Consider the following 17010-nt stretch of genomic DNA (forward strand, 5'->3'; position numbering starts at 1 on the left):
GGTAACCATTTGGAAGCAAGCGCATAATTAAAACTGACTCAAGCTGCTCACTTTTAATGGCACCCAGTTCCTCTTTACAGCTAATTTCCTCTATACCACATTCAGGTAGTGGGTCATTTCCTGGTTCCTCTATCAATGAGCAGCCAACCACGGCTACAGGTTCCATACTTTTGTGACATAATTTCATCATGGTCACATGGTAGGTATATACAAAATGGCTTACACAGGTGCTTGTAAGGAAGGATTTTATCTAGACAAGAATGCAAAAAAAAAATGCAAAAAATGTTCCCCCTGCACACTAGCCAGTAAAAATGCCAGTATTCTACATGCAATTAAAATGTCTTGGTTACACATATTTCCAAATGATTAGTCACCTGCCAAGTCAAAGTGACTGATAGGGGTAGTCCTAACACTAAACAATTATAGCCCCTATATTGAGCCATACATTTTAGCGTTTTTAAATTAAGAGATAACCTACCAGGTGGTACCCCAATAACCTCCAATATGGCACTGCATGGACCATCATTCCTTCCAGCTTGTGATCCCATACTTGCCTCTCCGCAGTTTGCCCAGAGAAACTATACCAGATCTCTCATGAACTGCGCACCTAGATCAGTTAGGATCTTACTTGGGAAACCTAAACTTCTAAATACTACCAATACATTTTCTGAAAAGATGGCTACAGCCTCTGGGTCCCAGGTGTAATATGGTGAGGCTTTTTCATAGCTACTGGGTACAGGCAGGGGAACCACTATAGCGAATAGTTGAACATGTTCCCTCAACTGTTGGTAAGGACCTGAGGGTAGCATGAGCCAGGAGCTCATGAAGTTTTTACTTGGGAGCAGAGAAGTCATGTTCAATGCCTGGTGTTTTTTTAATTGTGTTTAGTTCCAAAATGTCTGGAGTTAGCTGTGCGACGACAATAGTTTGAGATGGAATCAAATACTGATGGAATTATGCTTAGTAATATTTGGATTTTATTTCTGGTAGTGATAAACAGTGTACTGATTCACAATGGGTGAATACCCCATCTATTTACTAAAATTAATTGCTGTTAAATATTAGACCATCAGTTTGGTGTGTGCGCACGCCAGACCTAACAGTGTACAGAAGATATAGGCGATACAGGAGGAGGGAGCGTGGATGCGGAGACAGTTGTCAGTGACATGTTCAGGAAGCTCTTTATGAATGATGGGCTGTGACGATGAAGTGAGTGAGGCAGAACAGAAGAGAGGGTGAAGGATCACAAGTGAGGGTAGGAAGTTCTGGCCAACTAGAGATTTCTATGGGGGATGTGTAGTGGAGAGAAATAAGGAGGAGGGAAGAGAGATTCAAAAATAATAAGACAGGTAACACTTGGGGGTAAATTTATTAAGAATAGAGATAGGTCGAGATGACCATCTCGGGTGATTTATTGATTTTTTCCCTGCTTGCAAATTTACTAAAGTCAAAGTCGGGTGAGTTAGAGAGAGATTTCTCTCATCTCACTCATAAAACTAGGGTGAGATAGCAATCTCGAATCTTATCACCATCGGGCCAAATCGGAAGTACTTTTCACCTAAAACATACATCTCTCAAATTTACCAAAAATCAGGATGACAAGCTCGGGTGAGATAGGAGCAAACTCTCTGTCAAAATCACTTTTCAAACTCTCAACCCCCTGAGCTACGAGATGGTCAGAAACATACACAAATCATTGTGATTTGTGTATGTTTCTTTCTGTAACTGGAAAAATAGGGATAATTTGCAAAAAAAAAAGGTCCCCCCCAAAACACTAACCAGCCTCGGGCTTGCCAGCCTGTCCAGGTTCTTAACATTACAGGGAAAAAAATGTGTAGGGATCCCCTGTAATGTAAGAACCAGCACAAGGCAGCAGGGACAGAGCAGGTTTTAAATATATGGAGAAAAAAAATAACGTGAGTTCCGCCGTATATTTAAAACCAGCCCTGGACCCTTTCGATCAGAGGGCTGATGCCACAGCCAGGGGTGCCCTTTCACCGGGCCACCCAGCCGCAGCATCAGCCATGACCATTAGTCAGCCCAGGCCAGGGATCTCTGGGGAGTTGATGGCCCCCCCAATAAAGGGGTCACCATCTCCAGGGCACTCCTGGCCTAGGCTGATAGCCGGCCAATCAGCGGTGGCTAACATTAGATGCCGCTCATTGGCTGGGACCCACGTGAGCTTAGCCAATGAGCAGCTCCTCCACGTGGGTCCAAGCCAATGAGCGCCCGCTAATGTTAGCCGCCGCTGATTGGCCGGCGGCCCGGGACTGAAGTCTGCTCGTTCCCACGAGCAGACAGTAGTGCAATGTAACAGCATGCAGTAACGTGCTGTTACATTGTATCAGGGGCCCGTCTTGGATTTCTGCGGAGAACATCGTGGGACATAAAGGTGAGTATTGGATCTTTTTTTACAGGTAAATTGTGGGGATACTTTACGTTGACAAGTGGACGTGAACATCTGGAAACAGGTGAGTATGTATGTGTATGTATGTATGCATTAAAGCTTTATTATCACGGTGTGTTGTGTGTTTTTTTAACCATTTCTTTACAGGTGAACTACAGGTACCAGTGGTCCCTTAATGCCCCGCATGCTGGTACTTGTGCTTCTCCAAGTACCAGCATGCGGGGGAGACTTGCTGGGACCTGTAGCTCCACTGTAAAGACAATGATGAAAAATCAATTTTTTACACTACACCTAAGACAATCAACACGCCACCCAACACCCAGGGATGGTGGGGATAGCCCCGTGCTATCAGCCTAGGCCTGGGGTGCCCTGGAGAGGGTGACCCCTTTATTGGGGGGGGTCACCAACTCCCCAGGGATCCCTGGCCTGGGCTGACTAATGGTCATGGCTGATGCTGCGGCTGGGGGGCCCGGTGAAAGGGCATCCCTGGCTGTGGCATCAGCTCCCCATTAGAAAGAGTCCAGGGCTGGTTTTAAACATACGGTGGAACTCACGTCATTTTTTTTCTCCGTATATTTAAAACCAGCTCTGTCCCTGCTGCCTTGTGCTGGTTCTTACATTACAGGGGATCCCTACACATTTTTTTCCCTGTAATGTTAAGAACCTGGACAGGCTGGCAAGCCCGAGGCTGGTTAGTGTTTTGGGGGGGACCTCACGTCATTTTTTTTTAAGACATTTTTCTAATTTTTACAAGGGAAAACAAACAAGCAGCAAGCACATATCTCACTGATATGTGCTGGCTGCTAGCTCGGGAGAGATTTGCAGAGAGAAAACACTGCAATCTCGGGTGAGTAATCTCCTGCAAAACGAGTTACTCGGGAGAGATATTTCGTTATGCTTCACCATCGGCAACCTCGTTTAGCCTCATCTCGCCGGTTGGTAAATTTGGTAAAAGAAAAGGGATTAAATCACCCGAATTTTGGCGAATTCCAGCGAGGTAAATCACTTTGAAAATCGGGACCATCTCGAATCTTAGTAAATTTACCCCTTGGCATGACAGCTGGCCTTAAATAAAATAAGCTTGTAGCATGAAATTCCAGGCATTCACCAGCAGGGTGTGCATACACAGTACATTTGACATTCAGCTGCTAAGCACATTGCTAGTCTGCTGTCACAGACATGTGACCTCAGCAGCAAGACTAGCCATGTGCTCATATTCCAGTACTGCAGTGTTAAGACAAAGCAGGCTTATTTCTATTGATACTTTTTGCACTGTCAAGTTGCTTTGATTCTAGAAATTCCCCTTTAAAGTACATTTAATATCAAAGCAATTATAAATATCATCAGTTTTATCTGCATAATTAGTGCTTTTTTACATACATAAGAGGTGATTTTTTCTGATCTATAGAAAAGTATGTAAATTCTGATTATCATCAGGTTAACTGCTGCCTACCAAATGTATTAAAGCTAGAGATGAACAGTTTGGTTGTGGCTCCTATTTACGCGTCAAGTTCGGATCTTAGAAAGAGGCCAAACGTCATCTTTAACGGACATCTGTGCAGAGATGTCTGTGAAAGATGCATTTTGCCTCGTTTTTGAGATCCAAACTTGGTGGCAAGAAAACCTGAACTGCTCATATGTAGTTGAAGCACATAAAGCATGATACTGTCAGGCATTTCTGTATAACAACCAGGGCTGCCAGGTACAAGGAGGGGGCATGGTCAACCTGGGGAGGTGTGGCCAGACCCCCTCCTTTCAAAAATAAAAAACTTAAAATTTTTGCGCGCCACACAGGGGGGCACTGGGCCGTGGGTATGGGTGCTATTCCTCCCTCCCGCATATAACGCAGGGAGAGAGAGAACTGACTGCTGCTGCAGCAGCCTCTCTCACTATCCCAGCACATAGCATGACAGCAGTGTGTGTGCTGAGCTGGGGCGAGAGGATGCTGCTGCAACATTCAATCCTCTCTCTCCGTGCCCGTAGTAGTGGGGGCGGGCTGCAGGTAAATTATCCGTTCCCCCCTCCCCCAGCTTCAGTCATAACAACCTCCTTCGATATATATTTACCGACTTTGGTTATAATTAGAGATGTGCGCCGACCCTCGTGTTTTGATTTTGGATCTGGATCTCCCCTGGTTTTGGATCTGAATCTGGTTTTGGATTTTTTTCCTTGGTGTTTTGTTTTTTGGTTTTGGATCTGGATTTTTTTCTTAAAATATCATAAAAACAGCTAAAATCACATAAAATGGGCCTGTTTTTGTTCCTACAGTATTATTAACTCAATAACATTTATTTCCAGTCAACTCCAATCAATTTTGACCACCTCACAATATTATTTTTTTTTATCTAGTTAAGGCCAAAAGATTGCATCCAGCCAGCTGGCTGACTAAGCTAAGTGACACAGTGGGCTGCACTAACATGTGGCATGGCAGTTCAGCTTCCAATTTCCAGCACGGATACAGGGCCTCATTCAGAGGCGGTCGGAGGATGCAAGCGGTCGCTCAGAAACTGGGCGGCCGCTTGCATCCTGACCACCCGCCTCTGTTTCGGTCGTTAGGCTGTGGGTTTACACCCACAGCTCTAACGACCGCTCGGGTGATGGTCGCGATGGTCAGAGACCATCGCGACCATCGGGGCTTACGACGAGACCCTAGGGTAGGGTCTCACTTGTTGTAAGCCCCGGAGAGCTTCTGGCTCTGTCAGAGCCGGAAGCTCTCCACTGACATCACTTGTGATGTCAGTGGGGCCTCCCCCAAACGGTATATGGAATAAGGTCCACAGTGTGTTATACAGTGTGGGTCGGATACGCCAATAGTGCACTTACTGTGACAGCAGTGTTGGCAGAGCGGGGTTGCTGACGGTGTCTTCAGTACATGGAATGGCAGTGCTGCGGTGCTGGCAGTGTCCTCAGTGCAGGGTATTGGCGGTGTCAGCAGAGTGGGGGTGCCAGCAGTGTCTTCAGTGCAGGTTTGCTATCTGTGTCTCCAGTGCAGGGGTTGCTGATGGTGTCCTCAGTACATGGAATGGCAGTGCTACGGTGCTGGCAGTGTCCTCAGTGAAGGGTACCGGCGATGTCGGCAGTGCCAGTGGTGTCTTTAGTGCAGGTTTGCTGACTGTATTGGCAGTGCAGGGGTGTTCTCTATGCAGGGTGCTGGCGGTGTCCTCAGTGCAGGTTTGCTGACTGTGGGCCTGATTCAGAGTAGGGGTGTGCACCGGCCACTTTTCGTGTTTTGTGTTTTGGTTTTGGATCTGGATCTTTCTTCGTGTTTTGGATCTGGATTGGTTTTGCCAAAACCACCCTTCCGTGTTTTGGGTTCTGGGTTTTGTGTTTTGGATCTGTATTTTTTTGAAAAAAAGCATAAAAACAGCTAAAATCACAGAATTTGTAGGTTTTTCTGCTCCTATGCTATTATTAACTTCAATAACCTTAATTTCCACTCATTTCCAGTCTATTCTGAACACCTCACACCTCACAATAGTGTTTTTATGTCCAAAAGGTTGCACCGAGGTAGCTGGATGACTATGCTAAGCGACACGAGTGGGCGGCACAAACACGTGACCCATCTAGGCGTGATACTGCAGTGGCAGACAGGATGGCAGTTTGAAAAACTAAGCCCCAAACTGTACCTAATGCAAAGAAAAAAAAGAGGTGCAAGATGGAATTGTCCTTGTGCCCTCCCACCCACCCTTATGTTGTATAAACAGGACATGCACACTTTAACAAACCAATCATTTCAGCGCCAGGGTCTGCCACACAACTGTGGCTGAAATGATTGGTTTGTTTGGGCCCCCACAAAACAAGCTGGCAATTAATGTGTCCCTGCACAAACTGGCTCTACGGAGGCAAGATGTCATCCTCATCCTCCTCATCCACCGATTCCTCACCCTCTTCAGTGTGTACATCCTCATCCTACAAAGTATTAACTCGTCCCCACTTGAATCCACCACCACAGGTCCCTCTGTACGTTCTGGAGGATGGTCTCCCTGGAAGAGCTGATAATTCATTTTGATGAACATCATCTTCTCCACATTATGTGGAAGCAACCTCCTACACCTTTCGCTGACAAGGTTCCCGGCTGCACTAAACACTCTTTCGGAGTACACACTGGTGGGGGGGCAACTCAGGTAAAATAGAGCCAGTTTGTACAGGGGCCTCCAAATTGCCTCTTTTTCCTGCCAGTACAGGTATGGACTGTCTGACATGCCTACTTGGATGCTGTCACCGATGTAATCCTCCACCATTTTGTCAATGGTGACAGTATCATATGCAGTGACAGTAGACATGTCAGAAATTGTTGCCAGGTCCTTCAGTCCGGACCAGATGTCCAAACTTGGTCCTGCCTGCCCTGCATCACCGCCAGCGGGTTGCTTAGGATACCTAAGTTTTTTCCTGGCAGCCCCAGTTGCGGGAGAAAATGAAGAAGGAGCTGTTGATGTGTCATGTTCCGCTTCAGCTGACAGTGTGTTCACCAGCAGGTCTTTGCACCTCTGCATGCTTGTGTCGGCCGGAAAGAGAGACACCACATAGGCTTTAAACCTAGGATCGAGCACGGTGGCCAAAATGTAGTGGTCTGATTTCAACAGATTGACCACCCTGGAATCCTGGCAAAGCGAATGAAGGGCTTCATCCACAAGTCCCACATGCCGAGCGGAATCGCTCCGTCTTAGCTCCTCCTTCACTTTCTCCAGCTGCTTCTGCAAAAGCCTGATGAGGGGAATGACCTGACTCAAGCTGGCAGTGTCTGAACTGACTTCATGTGTGGCAAGTTCGAAGGGCTGGAGAACCTTGCACAACACGGAAATCATTCTCCACTGCGCTTGAGTCAGGTGCATACCCCCTCCTTTGCCTATGTCATAGGTGGAAATTTTTCGGGCCACCCAAAGCGTCTCCTGCATGCCCCTGTCGCTTTTCAGAAAATTCTGCACCACCAAGTTTATTGTGTGAGCAAAACATGGGACGTGCTGGAATTTGCCCAGATGTAATGCCCGCACAATATTGGTGGTGTTGTCAGATATCACAAATCCCCAGGAGAGTCTAAGTGGGGTAAGCCACTGGGCGATGATTTCCCTCAGTTTCCCTAAGAGGTTGTCGGCGGTGTGCCTCTTACTGAAACCGGTGATACACAGCGTAGCCTGCCTTGGAACGAGCTGGCGTTTCTGAGATGCTGCGACTGGTGATGCTGCTGCTGTTGCTGCGTAAGGTGATACATCTACCCAGTGGGCTGTCACAGTCATATAGTCCTTAGTCTACCCTGTTCCACTTTTCCACATGTCCATGGTTAAGTGGACATTGGGTACAACGGCATTTTTCAGGACACTGAGGACACTTTTTCTGACGTTTCTGTACAGTCTCGGTATCGCCTGCCTAGTGAAGTGGAATCTAGACGGGATTTGGAACCGGGGACACACTACCTCCAGCAATTGTCTAAATCCCACTGCAGTAATGGCGGATACCGGACGCACGTCTAACACCAACATAGCAGTCAAGGCCTCAGTTATACGTTTTGCTTCAGGATGACTGCTGTCGTACTTCATCCTCCTCGCTAAGGACTGTTGGAGGGTCAATTGTTTAGTAAAAGTAGTGGTGTTCCTACTTCCTCTCTGGGATGATGAACGACTCCCAGCAGCAGCGGCAGCAGGAGGCGTAGCAATGCAGGATCCTCCGGAGGAATCCCGGATAGGAGAGTCAGTCATGCCAGTGACATGGCCTGCAGGACTACTTCCGATCCTGACTAAGGAGGAAATTGACGAGGAGGGAGTTGACGGTGTGGTTTGCAGGCACTTGGATACAACAGGACAACGGGATTTAGGTGTCCCTGGACTGCTTACGGTCTTAGCCAAAGTTTCTGAACTTGACAGTAACTTATTATGAACGCGCTGCAGGTGCCGTATAAGGGAGGATGTTCCTAGGTGGTTAATGTCCCTACCCCTACTTATTCCACCTTTACATAAGGTACATATGGCAAGACAGTTGTTGTCCGGATTTGGATAGAAATATTGCCAGACCAAAGAGGTGGAATGTTTGGTCTTCTGCCCAGGCATGACCATGATGGGCTTTTTCATCCCACGGACAACAACTGTCTCCCCCGGAGCCTGATTTAAACAAACCACATCACCATCAGAATCCTCCTCGCCAACTTCCTCCTCAGCGCCAGCTACACCAGTATCCTCATCCTGTTGTACTTCAACAGTGACATCTTCAATTTGCATATCAGCAAGTGGACTGTGGGTGCTCCTTTCAGCACTTGCAGGGGGCGTGCAAATGGTGGAAAGAGCCACCTCTTCCCGTCCAGTGCTGGGAAGGTCAGGTATCGCAACCACCACCACACTTGGACTCTCCTTGGGGATTTGTGATATCTTCTTAGAAAGCACAGTTCTTCGCTGAGCTTTTGCCAGCTTAACTCTTTAGATTTTTTTAACGGGTGGAGGGCTTCCATCGTCATGTGAAGCTGAACCACTAGTCATGAACGTACGAGGGATCGACCTTAGCCGTTCCTTGCCACTCCGTGTCGTAAATGGCATATTGGCAAGTTTACGTTTCTCTTCAGATGATTCAAATGTTTTTTTCAAGGTCATTTTCCTGAACTTTGTCATTTGGGATTGCATGTGCCCTCTATTATGACATTGGGCATCGGCCTTGGCAGACGACGTTGATGGCATGTTATCGTCTATGTCATGACTAGTGGCAGCAGCTTCAGCACTAGGAGGAAGTGGTTCTTGATCTTTCTCTATTTTATTTTTATCAGAGAAAGTTTGGTCCTCCATTTATGTTATATCGATTTGATATATACGTGCGGCTAAACACAGAAAATATTTTTTTATTTTTGCTGGAGAGTAGTGCACTTTGTGGGTTACACCAGCCTTTAAGAAATGAGCCAGCCGGCTCTTTACTTATGGGACACAGGCGCGCGCTTGGCGCTGCTCATTTGTTGATGCACGTGCGGCTACTGCGCACACAATTCACAAACACAGAAAATATTTTTTTTTTTGTTTGGACTGGAGTGTACTTTGGGGGTTACAGCACCCTTTAACGGTCAAGCCACCCGGCCCTTTACTTATGACACAGGCGCATGCTTGGCACTACTTTGTTGATGCACGTGCGGCTACTGCGCACACAATTCACAAACACAGGAAATATATATTTTTTTGGTTTGGACTGGAGTGTACTTTGGGGGTTACAGCACCCTTTAACGGTCAAGCCAGCCGGCCCTTTACTTATGACACAGGCGCACGCTTGGCACTACTTTGTTGATGCACGTGCGGCTACTGCGCACACAATTCACAAACACAGAAAATATATATTTTTTTGGTTTGGACTGGAGTGTACTTTGGGGGTTACAGCACCCTTTAACGGTCAAGCCAGCCGGCCCTTTACTTATGACACAGGCGCACGCTTGGCACTGCTTTGTTGATGCACGTGCGGCTACTGCGCACACAATTCACAAACACAGAAAATATATTTTTTTTTTGGTTTGGACTGGAGTGTACTTAGGGGGTTACAGCACCCTTTAACGGTCAAGCCAGCCGGCCCTTTACTTATGACACAGGCGCACGCTTGGCACTACTTTGTTGATGCACGTGCGGCTACTGCGCACACAATTCACAAAAACAGAAAATATTTTTTTTTTGGTTTGAACTGGAGTGTACTTTGGGGGTTACAGCACCCTTTAACGGTCAAGCCAGCCGGCCCTTTACTTATGACACAGGCGCACGCTTGGCACTACTTTGTTGATGCACGTGCGGCTACTGCGCACACAATTCACAAACACAGAAAATAATTTTTTTTTTGGTTTGGACGGGAGTGTACTTTGGGGGTTACAGCACCCTTTAACGGCCAAGCCAGCCGGCCCTTTACTTATGACACAGGCGCACGCTTGGCACTACATTTTTGATGCACGTGCGGCTACTACACACACAATTCACAAACACAGAAAATATATATTTTTTTTGTTTGGACTGGAGTGTACTTTGGGGGTTACAGCACCCTTTAACGGTCAAGCCAGCCGGCCCTTTACTTATGACACAGGCGCATGCTTGGCACTACTTTGTTGATGCACGTGCGGCTACTGCGCACACAATTCACAAACACACAAAAAATATTATTTTTTTTGTTTGAACTGGTGTGTACTTTGGGGGTTACATCACCCTTTAATGGTCAAGCCAGCCGGCCCTTTACTTATGACACAGGCGCACGCTTGGCACTACTTTGTTGATGCACATGCGGCTACTGCGCACACAATTCACAAACACAGAAAATATATATTTTTTTGGTTTGGACTGGAGTGTACTTTGGGGGTTACAGCACACTTTAACGGTCAAGCCAGCCGGCCCTTTACTTATGACACAGGTGCACGCTTGGCACTACTTTGTTGATGCACGTGCGGCTACTGCGCACACAATTCAGAAACACAGAAAATATATATTTTTTTGGTTTGGACTGGAGTGTACTTTGGGGGTTACAGCACCCTTTAACGGTCAAGCCAGCCGGCCCTTTACTTATGACACAGGCGCACACTTGGCACTACTTTGTTGATGCACGTGCGGCTACTGCGCACACAATTCACAAACACAGAAAATATATATTTTTTTGGTTTGAAGTGGAGTGTATTTTGGAGGTTACAGCACCCTTTAACGGTCAAGCCAGCCGGCCCTTTACTTATGACACAGGCGCACGCTTGGCACTACTTTGTTGATGCACGTGCGGCTACTGCGCACACAATTCACAAACACAGAAAATATATATTTTTTTGGTTTGGACTGGAGTGTACTTTGGGGGTTACAGCACCCTTTAATGGTCAAGCCAGCCGGCCCTTTACTTATGACACAGGCGCACGCTTGGCACTACTTTGTTGATGCACGTGCGGCTACTGCGCACACAATTCACAAACACAGAAAATATATTTTTTTTTGGTCTGGACTGGAGTGTACTTTGGGGGTTACAGCACCCTTTAACGGTCAAGCCAGCTGGCCCTTTACTTATGACACAGGCGCACGCTTGGCACTGCTTTGTTGATGCACGTGCGGCTACAGCAAACACAATTCACAAACACAGAAAATATATATTTTTTTGGTTTGGACTGGAGTGTACTTTGGGGGTTACAGCACCCTTTAACGGTCAAGCCAGCCGGCCCTTTACTTATGACACAGGCGCACGCTTGGCACTACTTTGTTGATGCACATGCGGCTACTGCGCACACAATTCACAAACACAGAAAATAATTTTTTTTTTGGTTTGGACGGGAGTGTACTTTGGGGGTTACAGCACCCTTTAACGGTCAAGCTAGCCAGCCCTTTACTTATGACACAGGCGCACGCTTGGCACTACTTTGTTGATGCACGTGCGGCTACTGCGCACACAATTCACAAACACAGAAAATAATTTTTTTTTTGGTTTGGACTGGAGTGTACTTTGGGGGTTACAGCACCCTTTAACGGTCAAGCCAGCCGGCCCTTTACTTATGACACAGGCGCACACTTGGCACTACTTTGTTGATGCACGTGCGGCTACTGCGCACACAATTCACAAACACAGAAAATATATATTTTTTTGGTTTGGACTGGAGTGTACTTTGGGGGTTACAGCACCCTTTAATGGTCAAGCCAGCCGGCCCTTTACTTATGACACAGGCGCACGCTTGGCACTACTTTGTTGATGCACGTGCGGCTACTGCGCACACAATTCACAAACACAGAAAATATATATTTTTTTGGTTTGGAGTGGAGTGTACTTTGGGGGTTACAGCACCGTTTAACGGTCAAGCCAGCCGGCCCTTTACTTATGACACAGGTGCACGCTTGGCACTACTTTGTTGATGCACGTGCGGCTACTGCGCACACAATTCACAAACACAGAAAATATGTATTTTTTTGGTTTGGACTGGAGTGTACTTTGGGGGTTACAGCACCCTTTAACGGTCAAGCCAGCCGGCCCTTTACTTATGACACAGGCGCACGCTTGGCACTGCTTTGTTGATGCACGTGCGGCTACTGCGCACACAATTCACAAACACAGAAAATATATATTTTTTTGGTTTGGACTGGAGTGTACTTTGGGGGTTACAGCACCCTTTAACGGTCAAGCCAGCCGGCCCTTTACTTATGACACAGGCGCACGCTTGGCACTACTTTGTTGATGCACGTGCGGCTACTGCGCACACAATTCACAAACACAGAAAATATATATTTTTTTGGTTTGAAGTGGAGTGTATTTTGGAGGTTACAGCACCCTTTAACGGTCAAGCCAGCCGGCCCTTTACTTATGACACAGGCGCACGCTTGGCACTACTTTGTTGATGCACGTGCGGCTACTGCGCACACAATTCACAAACACAGAAAATATATATTTTTTTGGTTTGGACTGGAGTGTACTTTGGGGGTTACAGCACCCTTTAATGGTCAAGCCAGCCGGCCCTTTACTTATGACACAGGCGCACGCTTGGCACTACTTTGTTGATGCACGTGCGGCTACTGCGCACACAATTCACAAACACAGAAAATATATTTTTTTTTGGTCTGGACTGGAGTGTACTTTGGGGGTTACAGCACCCTTTAACGGTCAAGCCAGCTGGCCCTTTACTTATGACACAGGCGCACGCTTGGCACTGCTTTGTTGATGCACGTGCGGCTACAGCAAACACAATTCACAAACACAGAAAATATATATTTTTTTGGTTTGGACTGGAGTGTACTTTGGGGGTTACAGCACCCTTTAACGGTCAAGCCAGCCGGCCCTTTACTTATGACACAGGCGCACGCTTGGCACTACTTTGTTGATGCACATGCGGCTACTGCGCACACAATTCACAAACACAGAAAATAATTTTTTTTTTGGTTTGGACGGGAGTGTACTTTGGGGGTTACAGCACCCTTTAACGGTCAAGCTAGCCGGCCCTTTACTTATGACACAGGCGCACGCTTGGCACTACTTTGTTGATGCACGTGCGGCTACTGCGCACACAATTCACAAACACAGAAAATAATTTTTTTTTTGGTTTGGACTGGAGTGTACTTTGGGGGTTACAGCACCCTTTAACGGTCAAGCCAGCCGGCCCTTTACTTATGACACAGGCGCACACTTGGCACTACTTTGTTGATGCACGTGCGGCTACTGCGCACACAATTCACAAACACAGAAAATATATATTTTTTTGGTTTGGACTGGAGTGTACTTTGGGGGTTACAGCACCCTTTAATGGTCAAGCCAGCCGGCCCTTTACTTATGACACAGGCGCACGCTTGGCACTACTTTGTTGATGCACGTGCGGCTACTGCGCACACAATTCACAAACACAGAAAATATATATTTTTTTGGTTTGGAGTGGAGTGTACTTTGGGGGTTACAGCACCGTTTAACGGTCAAGCCAGCCGGCCCTTTACTTATGACACAGGTGCACGCTTGGCACTACTTTGTTGATGCACGTGCGGCTACTGCGCACACAATTCACAAACACAGAAAATATGTATTTTTTTGGTTTGGACTGGAGTGTACTTTGGGGGTTACAGCACCCTTTAACGGTCAAGCCAGCCGGCCCTTTACTTATGACACAGGCGCACGCTTGGCACTGCTTTGTTGATGCACGTGCGGCTACTGCGCACACAATTCACAAACACAGAAAATATATATTTTTTTGGTTTGGACTGGAGTGTACTTTGGGGGTTACAGCACCCTTTAACGGTCAAGCCAGCCGGCCCTTTACTTATGACACAGGCGCACGCTTGGCACTACTTTGTTGATGCACGTGCGGCTACTGCGCACACAATTCACAAACACAGAAAATAATTTTTTTTTTGGTTTGGACTGGAGTGTACTTTGGGGGTTACAGCACCCTTTAACGGTCAAGCCAGCCGGCCCTTTACTTATGACACAGGTGCACGCTTGGCACTACTTTGTTGATGCACGTGCGGCTACTGCGCACACAATTCAGAAACACAGAAAATATATATTTTTTTGGTTTGGACTGGAGTGTACTTTGGGGGTTACAGCACCCTTTAACGGTCAAGCCAGCCGGCCCTTTACTTATGACACAGGCGCACGCTTGGCACTACTTTGTTGATGCACGTGCGGCTACTGCGCACACAATTCACAAACACAGAAAATATATATTTTTTGGGTTTGGAGTGGAGTGTACTTTGGGGGTTACAGCACCCTTTAACGGTCAAGCCAGCCGGCCCTTTACTTATGACACAGGCGCACGCTTGGCACTACTTTGTTGATGCACGTGCGGCTACTGTGCACACAATTCACAAACACAGAAAATATGTATTTTTTTGGTTTGGACTGGAGTGTACTTTGGGGGTTACAGCACCCTTTAACGGTCAAGCCAGCCGGCCCTTTACTTATGACACAGGCGCACGCTTGGCACTACTTTGTTGATGCACGTGCGGCTACTGCGCACACAATTCACAAACACAGAAAATATATATTTTTTTGGTTTGGACTGGAGTGTACTTTGGGGGTTACAGCACCCTTTAACGGTCAAGCCAGCCGGCCCTTTACTTATGACACAGGCGCACGCTTGGCACTATTTTGTTGATGCACGTGCGGCTACTGCGCACACAATTCACAAACGCAGAAAATAGTTTTTTTTTTGGTTTGGACTGGAGTGTACTTTGGGGGTTACAGCACCCTTTAACGGTCAAGCCAGCCGGCCCTTTACTTATGACACAGGCGCACGCTTGGCACTACTTTGTTGATGCACGTGCGGCTACTGCACACACAATTCACAAACACACAAAATATATATTTTTTTGGTTTGGACTGGAGTGTACTTTGGGGGTTACAGCACCCTTTAACGGTCAAGCCAGCCGGCCCTTTACTTATGACACAGGCGCACGCTTGGCACTTCTCTTTTGATGCACGTGCGGCTACTGCGCACACAATTCACAAACATAGAAAATTATTTTTTTTTTGGTTTGGACTGGAATGTACTTTGGGGGTTACAGCACCCTATAACGGTCAAGCCAGCCAGCCCTTTACTTATGACACAGGCGCACGCTTGGCACTACTTTTTTGATGCACGTGCGGCTACTGCGCACACAATTCACAAACACACAAAAAATATTATTTTTTTGGTTTGAACTGGTGTGTACTTTGGGGGTTACAGCACCCATTAAAGGTCAAGCCAGCCGGCCCTTTACTTATGACACAGGCGCACGCTTGGCACTACTTTGTTGATGCACGTGCGGCTACTGCGCACACAATTCACAAACACAGAAAATATTTTTTTTTTGGTTTGGACTGGAGTGTACTTTGGGGGTTACAGCACCCTTTAACAGTCAAGCCAGCCGGCCCTTCACTTATGACACAGGCGCACGCTTGGCACTACTTTGTTGATGCACGTGCGGCTACTGCGCACACAATTCACAAACACAGAAAATATATATTTTTTTGGTTTGGACTGGAGTGTACTTTGGGGGTTACAGCACCCTTTAACGGTCAAGCCAGCCGGCCCTTTACTTATGACACAGGCGCACGCTTGGCACTGCTTTGTTGATGCACGTGCGGCTACTGCGCACACAATTCACAAACACAGAAAATATATATTTTTTTGGTTTGGACTGGAGTGTACTTTGGGGGTTACAGCACCCTTTAACGGTCAAGCCAGCCGGCCCTTTACTTATGACACAGGCGCACGCTTGGCACTGCTTTGTTGATGCACGTGCGGCTACTGCGCACACAATTCACAAACACAGAAAATATATATTTTTTTGGTTTGGACTGGAGTGTACTTTGGGGGTTACAGCACCCTTTAACGGTCAAGCCAGCCGGCCCTTTACTTATGACACAGGCGCACGCTTGGCACTACTTTGTTGATGCACGTGCGGCTACTGCGCACACAATTCACAAAAACAGAAAATATTTTTTTTTTGGTTTGAACTGGAGTGTACTTTGGGGGTTACAGCACCCTTTAACGGTCAAGCCAGCCGGCCCTTTACTTATGACACAGGCGCACGCTTGGCACTACTTTGTTGATGCACATGCGGCTACTGCGCACACAATTCACAAACACAGAAAATAATTTTTTTTTTGGTTTGGACTGGAGTGTACTTTGGGGTTTACAGCACCCTTTAACGGTCAAGCCAGCCGGCCCTTTACTTATGACACAGGCGCACGCTTGGCACTACTTTGTTGATGCACGTGCGGCTACTGCACACACAATTCACAAACACAGAAAATATATATTTTTTTGTTAGGACTGGAGTGTACTTTGGGGGTTACAGCACCCTTTAACGGTCAAGCCAGCCGGCCCTTTACTTATGACACAGGCGCACGCTTGGCACTACTTTGTTGATGCACGAGCGGCTACTGCGCACACAATTCACAAACACAGAAAATATATATTTTTTTGGTTTGGACTGGAGTGTACTTTGGGGGTTACAGCACCCTTTAATGTCAAGCCAGCCGGCCCTTTACTTATGACACAGGCGCATGCTTGGCACTACTTTGTTGATGCACGTGCGGCTACTGCGCACACAATTCACAAACACACAAAAAATATTATTTTTTTGGTTTGAACTGGTGTCTACTTTGGGGGTTACATCACGCTTTAATGGTCAAGCCAGCCGGCCCTTTACTTATGACACAGGCGCACGCTTGGCACTACT

Source organism: Taudactylus pleione, unplaced genomic scaffold (genome assembly GCF_031769625.1).
Source record: "Taudactylus pleione unplaced genomic scaffold, aTauple2 ptg000122l, whole genome shotgun sequence".
Taxonomy (NCBI): domain Eukaryota; kingdom Metazoa; phylum Chordata; class Amphibia; order Anura; family Myobatrachidae; genus Taudactylus; species Taudactylus pleione.